The sequence below is a fragment of the Callospermophilus lateralis genome, chromosome 2, assembly GCF_048772815.1.
Source record: "Callospermophilus lateralis isolate mCalLat2 chromosome 2, mCalLat2.hap1, whole genome shotgun sequence".
NCBI lineage: Eukaryota > Metazoa > Chordata > Mammalia > Rodentia > Sciuridae > Callospermophilus > Callospermophilus lateralis.
Window position 1 is genome coordinate 93,668,480 of NC_135306.1, and position 14,979 is coordinate 93,683,458.

Consider the following 14,979-nt stretch of genomic DNA (forward strand, 5'->3'; position numbering starts at 1 on the left):
TGGCCCATTGCAAGCTCCATCATTTTCCATTTGGCTTGTTAAAATGGTCTGCGGGAAGCTCTTTCTGTGTTTAGACTTTACAAAATTATGACTAAGATAGGACCAAGGCCAATAATAGGATCTCAATAAACGTGTGTGTGTGTGTGTGTGTGTGTGTTAATGGGGATTGAACCCAATTCCTCAGGCATGTTAGGTAAATACTATATCCTTAGCCCCTCAATAAATGTCTTTGCAATGAATAACTATAAGATTCCTTTATCCTGTAAAACCAACATCTGCTTAGATTGTTTTGCCTAAAATTCTTAAGTGGATCCCTACAACCTTCAAAATAAAATTAAAATCCCTTAGTATGACTGAAGAAGTCATGGCTGTAAAAAGAAGTCTTATGTTCATGAGCATTAGGACTTCCCCATCTCATATTACATACTCTTCTGTCTCCTTGAATCTAGTTACACTGAGCTAGTTGTAGTTCTCAAAACTTGTTGGACTTTCACAAGCCACTGAAGTGGCCTGTGTGGTCCTTTCTGCCTTTCTCTCTGCTTACTATACTCAGTTTTCTAATTCTATCATGTCCTCATGTAAGAATTTCCTTATCCCCCTGTTCCCTCTAAGATGATTTACGTGCCCTCCTCTGTCCTTCTGAATGCACTATATGTGCATCAATTTTACACTATACTACATTGCACTGTAATGTGTTCTCTTTGTAGTTCTCAGACTTCTAAAGTGCTTTCGAAAACCTTTCTTTGCTAATGTATTTGTCTGAAGCTATAATCCTTTCTAGAGACAGTTTTAACTGCCTCCCACAAGTTGTAATAGATATTGTCTTCATTGTCACTTGGTCTACCACTGAGTAGAGGCATTGGATTTGATCCTAGTACCACATAAAAACAAATAAATACATTGAGTCAATATACAGCTAAAAAAAATATTTAAAAAATGTTGTTCCTTCTGAGGATTGCTAGATCCCTAATCATAATTACTGAATTTTTCCCCTTCTCCTTCTCATTAGAATTTGGGCAACTTGGGGCATGAAATTATGACATTCTGTATGGTCCTGAAATTCTTTTCATCGACTCTGGAAAATTCTAGCCATTGTCTCTTCATTTACTGCCTTTATTTAATCTCTCTTCTTGTTTTATTTCATTACAACTCTTATTTTATATTGCATACATCTCCTGACAACTTTGCAATATTTTCTTTAACCCCTCTGTGCCTCATCCTGATTTTCTGAGATCCACCTTTCACTTCACCAGTTTTCCTTCATTCTCCTATTTTTTTTTTCTTTTTGGCACAACATATTAAACCCCCAGGTGCTTTAACTACTGAGGTATATCCTCAGTTCTTTTTTTTTTTTTTTTTGAGACAAGATCCCACTAAATTGCTAAGGCTAGCCTCAAACCTATGATCCTCTTATCCCAGCCTCTCAAGTTGCCTCTTCCATTTTTCCCCTCTCATACATGTTTCATTTCTAAAAGTTCTATGTGGCAATTTTTCTCAATTGCCTATTCTTTTTTTAGTGCCCTTTTTCTTTATCTGTGTTTTCTAGTTCTTTTATCTGTCTATACTTTGTAAGTGTCTTCTATTGTTTCTTTTGGATTGTTTCATTATCTCAAGGTGCTGGTGTGCTGATTCTCCACCTGGTGGCTTGTATGTTTGTAGTTAAGTAGTCTTCACAGGGATTGTTTTATTCCGTGGGGTTCTTTGTGTTCTTAGAATGTACTAGGACAAGTTGTGTGTTTCCAACTACCAATTGCTCTGGAGGATTCCATGGTGCAAGAAAAGATTTTCCATTATTCATTTCTAGGCTTGGGGACATCCATGCCATAGGAGAGTGTATAAGTTCAAGTCAACACCAACATGTGACACAGTCCTTTAGTTTGTCTTAGGAACTTGTTTTGTTCTTACCAAAGCCTAAGGCAAAAACTGATGAGTTTTTGTTTTTGCTCCCCCACCCCTTCCCCTAAAAGAGCAACATAATCCTGGTTCAAAAAGCTTTAGGGGCTATCTCCTTACCCAGTGGATATTATTTTGCTCTGATATATCCAGGGCTTCCTCCTTCCCCTCCTCATTCTCTTGCTTATCCTCCCCCTCATCCTTTTCTTCCTCCTATATTGTAATGGTTCTGACTTGCAAAGTTATTGTTTTGGCTTTGAATTCCATTCATTTTCTGTCACTTTAGAATCTGTTTCCAGCTCAGTATGCATTTAGATTCTTCTTTTTTCTTATTCAGAATTTTTCTGTGTAATGTGGCAGAACAGCAGACATTAATATTGTTCCTGGGCTAGAGTTGTAGCTCAGTTAATTTTAGGTGTCAACTTGACTGGATTGAAGAAACCCCTGGAGGGGCTGGGGATGTGGCTCAAGCGGTAGCATGCTCGACTGGCATGCATGCGGCCCGGGTTTGATCCTCTGCACCACATACAAACAAAGATGTTGTGTCCACCGAAAACTAAAAAATAAATATTAAAAAACACACTCTCTCTCTCTCTCTTTCTCTCTCTCTCTTTGAAAAGAAAAAGAAAAAGAAACCCCTGGAAACCTGGTAAAGCATTATTTTACATGTGTCTGTGAGTTGTTTCCAGAGATTACTTTGTGAGTTATAGTGGACTAGGTGGGCAAAATTTGTCTTCCAACTGAACATCTTCCAATTGAACATTATGAAAGAGAACAAATGCAGATGAACTCTTTTCTCCAACAACTGGGATAGACCTTTCATCTAATACCTAGGACATCAGAGATCAAGGCTAGCTGCCCTCTGGGCTCCAAAACTTATACCAGCAGTCAGTCTCACACCCCAGCCCCTAAGGTATCCCAGGCTTTCAGTCTCAAACTGATAGTTACACCATAGACTTTCCTGGTTCTGAGGCCTTTGAATTTAGCCTGAGTCACACTACTGGAATCCTAGGTTTTTCAGCTTGCAGATAGCCTGTCATGGGACTTCTCAGCCTCCATAATCATGTCAGCCAACTCTCTTAACAAATTCTTTCTCATGCCTATAAACAAGGGTTATTGTTCTGTCTCTCTGTAGGACCCTGCCTAATACATAAGGATAAAGACATATCTCATTTTGTTCATCACACCTAGTCATGCAGGTTGTTCCTAGACATAACATTAGTAAGATAGTAGAACCCAAAGACTAAGAGAAAAATCTCAAAGTTATTTATATTAATAAGTCTAGGATTCTACATCCAGCTAAATTATTATGCTAGAGTAAAGACAAAACAATTTGATAGTCTATCATCTCTTTACCTAGTAAAAGAAATACTAACAGTTGCTTTAAAAGAAAAGCTTTAAAAATAAATAAAATAGGAACTGTACCTGAAAGTAAGCAATGATATAAAGAGGTAATAATGGGGCTCACTCTTAGAAGATGGTGAATTAGAGTGTAAGGATCCCGCGAATGTCGGAGGAAGAGACCACCAAGAGACTGACTCATGCAATCAACAGAAGGGGTTTATTGAGGATCCAATCCAGCGCGCTGGGGCTCCGTGCTCATTCAAGAGGGGAGAGCAGCCCAGAGCCCAGAGCCGAGGTTAAGCAGTGCTTAAGTACACTTTTTGAGGAGGGCACGGGCTTTGCATACATCAGAACAAATCATCATGAGGCGCGGGAAAATTGAACAACAACTCTGAGACATGATTAGCACATTCATTGGCGGGAACAGGTTGGGCGGGGGTGATTGGTCATTCCTACAGCGGGGTACACATTCAAACTGATTGATCTGGGCCCTGAAGTGTGTCCGTGCTGGACTGCACGATTTCTGGGAGGGGGTTGTTTTTAGCTTCTACATGAATTGCAGGTTCCAGGAAAACAGAACTTAATTTCACTTCAGGAAATTGCAACTTAACAGAACTTTAAAAACTTCACAGAACTTGAAACAAATCTTAATCTTATCCTTTACATTTTAACTTAGGCTTTGTAGTTTAAAAACTTTACCCTTTCAAGAGGAGGTTGCTCTCCAAACTGCTCTGTGATGTATGACCAAGAAAGTACATAAAAAAGTTCTCAGTGAGTTGGGTAAAAGAAAGATTTTACTGGAATTTAATACTGGACTCTGAGAACATATTAAACCTATGCCCTTCAATAGAAGAATGGATAAATTTGCAAATTTAAATTGACATTTTACTGAAATGGGGAGGATCTGAAAGCCTTGGCCTTTTGTCTGTTGCACGCATTGTAGTTACTTAGTTCTTCATCCCATAACAAAATACCCAAGGCAATGAAAAGATTTATTTTGGCTCATAGTTCTAGAGGTTCCAGTCCAAGATCATGCAGCCTCACTGATTTGGGCCTTCAGAAAGGGTAGAATTGCATGACAAGTGTCTGGCAAAGCACCTCTCACCTCATGGCCAGGAAGCAAGAGAAAAAGGAAGAACCTGGGGTCCCACAATCCTCTTTGAGGGCACATCCCCAGTGACTGAAGGACCTCCCATAAGGCCCCACCTTCTAAAGATCCACACAGTACCTTCCAATAGAACAACCCTGGGGACCAAGCCTTTAACACATGGACCTGTGGGGGACATTCAACATCTGAACCATAGAAGTGATGCTCTGGCCCTTCCCCCACTTCTAACAGCCTGCACTCACAGCTCTATTCAAAGGATGGCAGGTGTTAGTGTCACTTGTCAATCATGCTTAGGAAACTGGAAGTGCCTGGCAGTTTCTGTCCACTATAATCCTGTAAGTCCAATTCTCTTGCTTCCATGAAATAAACTGAGAAGTCATATTCCTTTTTGAGCTCTCCTAAGGATATCTGAGGTTGGGACATGCCTAAAAATGTCTTCTTGCTTGACTTCTTTACCTTCCCTATTCTACTCCCCACACTCCTTAGCAATTTCCCCATAAGAGCACTTTCTTTCACATAAATTCTTATCTCAGGGTCAGCTTTATGACTCACCTAAGACAAAGCCTAGCAAGGAGTCATAATTGACACAATAGAACCAACCTAGGCACCCTTCAAAAGATGAATGGATAAAGAAATTGTGGTTATATATATACACACAATGGAATGTTACTCAGCCTTAAATTAGAATGAAAGTATGGGCATTTGCCAGTAAATGGGTGGAACTGGATAATATTATGCTAAGCGAAATAAGCCAATCCAAAAGAACCAAAGGCCAAATGTTTTCTTTGACTTGAAGATACTAATTCACAGTAAGAGGCCTAGAGAATAAAGGTACTTTGGATTAGACAGAGGGGAGTGAAGGGAGAAGAAGGAAATTGGGCTAGGAATGATAGTAGGATGAATTGGACATTATTATCCTATGTGCATATATGATTATATAACATGTGAAGTTTACATCATATACAACCAGAAGAACAAGCACATATATATATATATATATATATATATATATATATATATATATATCCATTTATGTATGATGTGTCAAAATGTATTCTACTGTCATGTATTAGAACAAATAAATTAAAAAAATTAGAACAAACAAATTTTAAAAAATAATGATTGACACATCAGGTGCTCATAGTATACTTAGCCTTGTACCAGCTACTGTCAGAAATTGATGTCCCCTTCTCTGTCTCCTCCTACTTTCCCACTATCAGAAATTTATCTTCCCTTCCCTTTCATTCCCCTATTCATTCCCCCTCCCCTGTGTGTGTGTGTGTGTGTGTGTGTGTGTGTGTTTCCCTAAGCCATCAGCAAGTGGCTGCCATTTGTCATACACTAGGCTAGGAGTGAGGACACCAGACTTGACATAAGTAATGGACCTACGTCATGTCTCTTCTACTTCTCCTGGGTTTGTTTTTCTAATTTTTTTCTCATGGGAATGATAGCACATATTACCCTGCCCTCATAGGTTTTCTGTGACTTTTAAAATAAAACAACAGACAGAGATGTATTTTGTAAGAAAGATGTGGCCATAGCACACACTTGTGGAGGATTAAAAGTCCTTCAAGGACTTAGAGAAAGCTCTCTAGCCACTTCTGCCTCCCCTCCTCCTCCTGGCTGGAGCAGGTGTGGGTGGCCAGAGCCTGCCCTCACCAATGCCAGACTAGGAGAAACCTCTGGACTGAGTAAGGAATGCTGCCTGGTTCCCTCTGCACTGTCTGAAGAGTATTAATAACCATGGCAGGGAGGATTAGCCATATGCCACTTAATTCCTGTTAATCAGGATTGAGGGGGAGTTTGTGCTTGTAAGTAACAGATGAGCTGGTGGCTTCCCCACAGGCCTGGCTGCACTCACAGGCAGGCCAGCTCAGCTGCACATCAGCACTTGCACAGTTCCTACCACCACCCACCCCATTCCTTCTCCCTCATGTTCTCAGATCTCACCCTTTCTGCCTGCTCTCTTTAGATTGCATTCCCTTTCCTTAATCTTTGCATTATTCCAATTCTTCTTATCAGTTAGCTCTTCCAGCCATTTCCTTTACTTCTCTCTCCCTGGCTTACTCTTGGATTTGTATCCTCTTCTCAATTGCATGTGTCCACTTCTAGGTTTGGCTTTTTCTCCTCCCTTCCCTGTCTCTCACTTTTTCTTTTTACACTCAGATCCCTGTACATATACCTCCTCTTTCACACACACACACACACACACACACACACACACACACCCATATGTAGATGGACACAAAACTTTTATTTATTTTTATGTGGTGCTGAGGATTGAACCCAGTGCCTCACACATGCTAGGCAAGTGCTTTACCACTGAGCTACAACTTTCCACCTCTACCTCCTTTTTCCTGCATTGCCCTATATAGACTAAATGCAAAGTTCCAAGGCAAGCCTTTTCCGGCCCTCTTGAGACCAGCTTCTTCTTAGTGTGTCTTCCTCTTACTCCTCGCCTAACTTCAATGAAAATTCCAAATCAAAGCCTCCCTCTGATGCATTTTTTGCTCTCCAGCTAGACAGCAGAGGTTGCAAATGGGACTCTGAGAACCTCTCCTCCATTTCTCTTTTCCTTCTCCTCCTCCATCTCTCCAGGCTGAGCTCAGAACCAGCATGCACAAGAAGGAACCAAATGTCCCACTCCAAGGTCAAATTGTGCTCTGCCCTCAAACTGCATGAGATTATTTTTGTCTCTTCATTACACTGTGTCTATTCTGGTGTGTGTGTGTGTGTGTGTGTGTGTGTGTGTGTGTGTATTGATGTGTTTTAAGCAGCATTTTGCAGAAAACTGTTGAGAAGTGTCTGGAAAAGGACATTTGCAGGAATGTGTATTTAACAACAGATCTGAACCAAAGTGGGAGAAGATTTTTATTTGCATAGTCTATGTGTAGGATGCATTTGGATGAAGAACGGAAAGGAAGCTTTCAGCTGCTTCTTAGAAGTATCCAAACCATCTCTCAGGATAGCCCCTCAAAATATCCAGTTCAGGGGAAGCAGCAGATTTCCAGGGTGTGGCTTCCTTTAGCAACAAAACTCGGGTTTTGTTTCCAAGAAGCTCATTCAATGACAAAGAAGAAAAAACATCTTTGACCCTGCCTAACAGTCATTTCAACCTCAAGGACACACACACACACTTCCTGTCACTAGCAGTCTCTCAACTCTTGGCACAGGCTGCTCCCTCTTCCATCTAAGGGATGGTTTTGCAGGACAGTATACAGCTGCAGTGGCCTGTAGGTGTCCCTGGTCCTGCTCTTGATCATAAATGTTTTACAAAAGGAGAGGAGCACAAATAGGAAAATCTGCTTCTTGGAGTCTTCCTTCATGTTCCAGAATCCCACTGTGAAGCCCTAATCAGAACCTTATTGAAAGAGGGCTAGGTAGACTGCTCCCACTGTGGGCTGCTGCAGGATCCAGGAGGATCCCCTTCCCATTCTGGCCCTTCCTTTCTGCAGCCTCACTGCACCACCTTGTGGTTGATTCTTACTATTACAATTTCATATTTCTTCCCAACATCCACCCAACAGGCACTTTAATGCAAAATCTTCCCTTTATTTGCTAAGTTTTCTGGTTTTGTATGCTGACTGCTCAAAGGGAATTATTTGTAAAGTTCCCAGTATTTTAGGAACTTGCACTCATAAACAGTCTCCTATGTCACCATGAGCCCAGAACTGGGCTTGTACATAAAACAACAAAGGGTTAATGCTAATGGCCACAGGTCAGTGTGTTCTGGTGGGGGCAAGGAAAGAGAAAGGAGAACATCTTTGGGAATTCCAAATATTTCAAACTGAATCCAGAAGGGCCAAAGTGAGATCCTTTGATTTTCTACCTTCTTTATGAGGATTTATGTACTACAAAAAATGCTGAAGAGAGAGTAGCGCAGCCTGAATTGCTAACCTGGAGTCTGCTTTCTTTGCATGGAATGACTCATTAGGGATGGTGGAGTCAGCTAAAGCACTCCTCCAGCAGAGAGGGGGACCCAGTCATCCCAAGGGGAAAAACTCATGTGTTACTTGTCTAAGGAACACTACAGTTGAAATCAGAAGAACTCCTCTGTGACTCTGAGAATTTTGCTTAACCTATCTGAGTTTTACCTTACTCTTTGTGTGTGTGTGTGTGTGTGTGTGTGTGTGTGTGTGCACGCACACATATACATGGGTACTAGGGCCTTGAACCCAGGGCCTTGCACATATTAGGCAAGTGCTCTACCTCTAAGTTACATCCCTTTGCTAGTATATTTACTTGCTAAATATGTTTATTTACTTAGCTACTTTGCTAGTATCTTAATTTTGACTTGGAATGCCTTTTCCATCCCATATGTGCCTCTAAATCCTATCTATCCTTAGGATGAATTCAAATTCCATTTCTTCCATGGAGCTTTTTCTGATCTTCCCACCCGGAAATTTCCCTTTTCTGCCTCTTAAAATTCTCCTTGAAACTGCATGGATCTTCCTCATGAGAGCGTAATCTAGGGCTTCATATTATATTTAAGCTATTTGTACCTTTACTTTCCTTTATCTATCAATAAACTCTATTTGCTAATACCGAGCATATTCATCTTCACAAATGATCTCTCAAACCATAGTATGAGTTGAACATAATATGAGTTGAACAGACCTCCTATTGAACAAAAGGAATTTTCTTCTTTCTTTTTCATAGTTCAATTGAAAATATGATTCCCCTCCCTGTATATCTCCACTCTGCAAAGTTGGGTGACATGCTTTTAGAACATTCACTATTCCTCCCATATTGCTTCTCACATTTATTACAACTGTCTTTTCGCTTGTTTTCTTACCCACTAGAGGACAGCTCCTTAAGGAAACAAAGTTGTCTCTCCAGTAGGAACTTAATAACTGTTTGATGAATGACCAGATAGATTTTTAAAAAAGGATAGGTTGGTGCATGAAAACTGGAAGAGAGGTGTTAAAGATGACCTTTGAGATTCCTTTAACTTCTAATATTTTATGACTAGAGCTTTGAGCTCTTTTTTTTTTTTTGAGGAAAAATAGTCCAAGTTATTTGGAAAACAATACAGTGATCATGTAAGTCAAATGGTGATTTTCCTTGCAGTGGACAATTGTTTGCTTCTGTGGGAGGTCTGCTCCTCCCATTTTCTATGGGTAATTTTATGTTCCCTGGCCCAGAATTCGGCAAAATCTCTGGGGTGTTCATTTTTGTCACCCAGCCCCGGTAGGAGGGTGGGTGGGTGGGAGGGGAACTGTTTTGGGAAAGAGCGTTGGGGAGTGTTTGTGTGTGATGAGTCAGGGCCATGGGGAGCTTAGGAGCCCTCATCTCTGCTTGCCTCTCTGTGGGGGTAGTTCTCACCAGTTGATGGGCGGAGGGTGGAGGATCACCAACTGTCTTTGGAAAGTTGGAAAGTTTTCTTAGTCATAACTTATACCAAGTCAGCTGGAGCTTTACGTAACTAGGACTTTATTCTGCAGGCAACAAGAGTATGATGGCAACAGAATGGCTGCCAGTCATTCTGCAACAGCTTTTTCTTCTCCAGACCCAGCTAACTGCAGAGTCAGGAGACTTGCCTTATCTTTGTGATGCAGTACATGGGGGTTAAAGGCCACAGATGTTTTGTTACAACTAAAAAAGGGTTTAAATTTTCTTAGCAAATAGGGAACAAACCCAATGCCCCTCTTTTAGTCCAATATATGAGAGGGGAATGAGTATGACTTCATTTTCACGCCCACCCATAGCAAAGAGGACTCCTGGATCTTCATGGATTGCAGCTGCAGGTGATCATTTCTCTAGTTGCAATTCCATTCCAGTATTGCTGGCAGATGCAACCTATCTCTGTTCTCTTATCTTCTCACTCTTTGGGCAGAAAGAGATGCATCATTGGGTTTCCTGTCTCTGAACATGCAAGCCAATTTGCCTATCACAACTTGAGTTGTCAGTGACAGATCCAGATAGGGCCCCAAGTGATATGTGTATGTGTGCATGTAAGTGAAGAGCTATACATAAAACGAGAAAGAAGCAAGTGAGAAGAGAGGTTCCTACTCTGACAGAAGCAAGGATGCTGGTGATTTACCTGACTGAGAGGATTTGGCTACTAGGTTCATTGGGGAAAAAATAGCAAAGCCCAGAGGTCTGTGGTGAGTTGTGGGCCCTTTCATAGGGCCTCTTCAAAGTCAACAAAGACAGTGGAGGAGCCCAGGCTTGTCTTCCTGTGTTACTAGCTGGAAGAAAAGCATTCTTTCTTTCTTGTGCTTTGGATCGAAGGACCTGGGGCCATGAACTTTGTTTTGTTTTTCTGATACTGGAGACTGAACCCAGGGATACTCTCCCACTGAGCTACATCCCCAGTTCTTTTTAAATTTTATTTTTAAGACCAGGTCTGAGTTTCCCAGGCTGGCCTTGAACTTGTGATCCTCCTGCCTCAGCCTCCTGAATAGCTGGGATTACAGATACTCTACTACATCTGGCTTGGGGCTATAGCTTTGAAAAAGATAAGATGAAGCATGGATTTTGTTGAGGGCAGGACACTAAAGAACACAATTATTGTAGTATCATGCCCAGCTACTCCCTGAAACAGAAAGGAATAAATGCATTTGAGAAACTAAGCTGGAAAATGAAGATGAACTCCCTAGCAGTGAGGACGGCCTCCCCGGCCCAGAAGGGAGAAAGTCGTCCTGGATGGAGTTAAGAGATCAGGCCTTTTGTCAATGTGCATATACTGAACAACAAGAGTGAGAGCTTAGCTAAGGCAGCAAGGAAGAGGAGGAGTAGCTGATGGTTTCTGGGATCTTTCAGCCCAATATAGGCTTGGCCCTTCCTCCATGACAGGAAGTTCCACGGAGGAGCCAGAAATGAGAATCTCCAGGTGGTCTGCAGATTTTGGGGGATCAGAGATTGAAAGACCAAAAAGTGGGAGCAGAGAGGGAGGTTGTGGGTGAGTATGGGGCATTCCTAGGTTGTCTTTTTTTTCCATCTTTGGATTTCTAAGCCATACTGGCACACATGGGTACTACTGGTGAACTGGGACAAAATGGTGGAAGAATGATCAAAGCAAGAGAAGACATAGTCTCTCCACCTGCTTAGGTGCTGGTGACATACAACAGGACCTTTCTGGGGTTCACTGAACTAAGAGTATCAGCTGAATGTTGAGGCTGGAGCTGCTTCTGAACCCGAAAAGGAAAGCGAGAGGGCTAGTAAAAGAGGGTGAAAGGACAGAAATTCCCAAGTGCACCACCAGGTGCCAGGCAGGGACAGCATGGAGAGAACCAGAGGCTGTGACTGTGGGCAAAGACAGGGCTAAGCTTTGTCTGAAATGAGATCTTTATTCAGGCTACTGCCTTCTGCCTTTGAGCTTGTGATGATACCATGATAAGCTTTATTCTCACCCCTTCCCACACTGAGCACCCAAGTCTCTGGCATTTCATTCCTGCCTTACCCAACAATGTTGGGATACTTCCCATTGTTTGGAAGAGATTATTTAAGACTTGCAGAAAGTCTCAAATGAGCCATGACCCATGGTACTTAGCACTTGCCTGTAGTCTGGGTCCACTCCACTCTATTCTTGACTAGGATCATTTTGTATGATTGTTCAAATAGCACAAAGTCTTCTTTCCTCAATCTACAGCTGTTCCCACCCTTTCTCTGGACTTCAGAATCCACAGACTCAGACAGAAGGTCTCAGTTGCATCACTGGGGTTGCTTGTTGCCAAGGTTCTAGGAGACAGGAGGCCACAGAGCAGAGAGAACCATACTCCCTATGCTGATTGCTGGTTTCTACTACCTTCATGAGGAGTGACCTTTAGAAAGTCACAGAATGGCTCTGTTTCCACTTTTACAAGAAAGGCTGGTAACAAGTACTTACCTCACAGATGACTTTTAAGGCTTGGAAGAGATAATTAATGCATTGAACACCATTTTTTTGCTCTGTGGTATACCACATGAAAGCTCTCAAGAAATTTTGGCTCTTGTTTTTACCCATAACCAGCCTCATGTATCTGAACTTAACTGCCCTGATCACAGACAATGCCCCAGCAATGCTGGCCTCCTCCTTCCTATACCAAGAACAGCCCATGCTCAGCCCCATTTTCATGCACATAAATGTCCTCCCACCTCTTACACAGCTACTTACACCCCCATCTCAAGGCCTCACCAAAGTGCCGCCTCCTTCCCAAAGCCTTCCCTGATCATTCCAACCCACACAGATCTCTGCCTCATTGTGCTTCCAGTCAGTATCTTGAAATTTTACACTTAGATCATAGAAGTATAGAATTTGAGAACTGAAGAGTCCTCAGAAATGACCCCAATCAGTTGACCTGAATCAGTAATGGTCAATAAACTGCAACCACATGGCCATGACATCCTTGTGGTACCCCTCTGCAGGCATCACCAATCACCAGTAGATCACAGATCTCCTGCTAAGCCTATATACTACTTCAGGATCCTCTGCAACACAGTGCCCAATCAATCAGAAGTGCCACCACCACACAAAATCTGGACGATGACTTAGAGGTATCTGGAGCTTTGGGAGGCAGACACTTGCTTCAGCCCAAGGCATTGGGATAGAACTCTGGTCTAATCTCTATCTAGTACTCCTCATACTATACCAGAGACTTCTTTAGTTGTGTTTTGTCTTTGTCTTTTGATTATTTTCCACCTGTTAGTTGTGCGGCTTAATTGAAGCTACAATATTTGTGAGAGTAGAAGCCAACATCTTAGATTGCTCTACTATCTTTCCCAGAGGTACTGACTGCTTGGGGACTTCCCCTTTATTCTTATAAAAATTGTCTTCAGAACTCAGCTTGCAATGAGAACTGGGGTTATAATAAGGCTCAGTCTACATGCTGATCAAATCTTCCCTGGACTTCGTGAGTCCTTCCTTTCTGCCCATGACAGATACTACTATCACATGAGGGATATGACATATCTTAAACACCAAAAGAGGACAGCTGTGGGTTATGGTTATCTGCTAAAGGTCCTTTGGAGGATTTCCTTCTTTCAGGTCCTCACTGTCACCATTAATTCAATGACTGTATGGGAAAAGGGGAAAGAAATGTTGCAGTCGGATGCCCATCTCTTCTCAGTACCTATGGGTGCAGCTGTGGGTCTCCTGAAGTTTGGAGACCCACAACTTGAGCGGGAGATGATGGACTGGAGGGTACTGCTCAGATTATCAGGGCTACTTCCCTCTCAAATATAGCCCCTGGGACACAGTTCTCACATGGAGTCTTCCCTTTATAATCTCTCAAAAGGCAACATCACCACACACCTAAGCCCACAAGCTATAAGCTTCAGAATCCCCCCAAATGCCCTGTGCCTGTCTCTTCCATCCCCCATCACTTAGAGAGGTTTTTTTCTATTTTCCTGTTGCCAAAGCCCTTGAATTTGTGCCCTCCTTCTAATCTGACTGCCACTTGGAGCCACTCTCTCACCAAATCTTGCTTATCTGCATATCTGCAGTGCCTCCCAATCAAGCTCTCCAATTATATCACAACTTTTCCAGTTTTCTTTATAAAATTTAGATTTTATTATGTGACTCCTAGCTTAAAAATCAACATCGACTCATTGGCTTTAGAAGAACATAAAACTCTTTGGTCAGGGTTTCTCAACCTATTTATATCTTGGGGTGGATTATCCATAGTTGTAGGGGTATCCTGTGCATGGTAGGATACCAATCTTGGCTTCTGTCCTCCAGATACCAGTAATAGCCCCACTCCTAACTCCAGCAGTTGCAATGACCAAAAATGTCTCCAGACATTGTCAAATGTTCTCTGGGAGACAAAACTAGTTGAGAATTACTGTTAGTTTATACAATAGACTAATAATGACTCCAACAGCACATAGTTACTTAGCTCTGTGCTAACAGCTTTTCATAAAGCCTTCTCATTCAATCTTCAGAGCATTCTTGTGGGGTAGGTCCTATTAGTATTCCCATTTTACAAATGCTAAGAAGATGCCCACTTAGAAAGTATCTGGAACTTTGGGGGCTGGGTTTATGGCTCAGTGGTAGATTGCTTACCTAGCACATGTGGGGCCCTGGTTGATCCTTGGCACCACATAAAAATAAAATAAAGATATTGTGTCCATCTACAACTTAAAAAAATGTATCTGGAACTTTTTTAAAGAGAGACTTTTTCTTTCCAAGTAAGGTAAGAAGAAAAGCAGATAATTTAAAACTTGAGGTGAAAGTCCCAAAGCTAAAGACTAGTCAAGACAGGGCTTGTGCCCTGGTCATCTACTGGCAAGATTTGATTTCTCTCTCCTAAGCCCTGCACAGCCCCCAACACCATACTACCAGGTAGCCCAGTTCCCCCATCTGAAAAGTTCCCCCAGACCTGATGAAATTGATTCATTACCCATGGCCCAGGCAAAAACCTCTGCTTTGCTCTCTGTGAAGGCCCCAGTAGGAGGTAATTATTCCTCCTGCGCCAAGAGCACGCACAGCCTAGGGGGCATATTCTGTCATGGCTAATTGTGCAGACGTCTTCTTCCCTGCCAGCCAATCTGGAGGCAGAGATCTGGGGGGCAGAGACTCAGACCTGCTCTTTGTAATGACAACTCAGTGCTTCATACAAAGTATTCAATCCCCAGATGTTTTTGGACTGGAATGACGTGAGTGTATGGACAGATGGCTGGCTTCCTCCAGGACCTGATACTCAGTGCCTGCT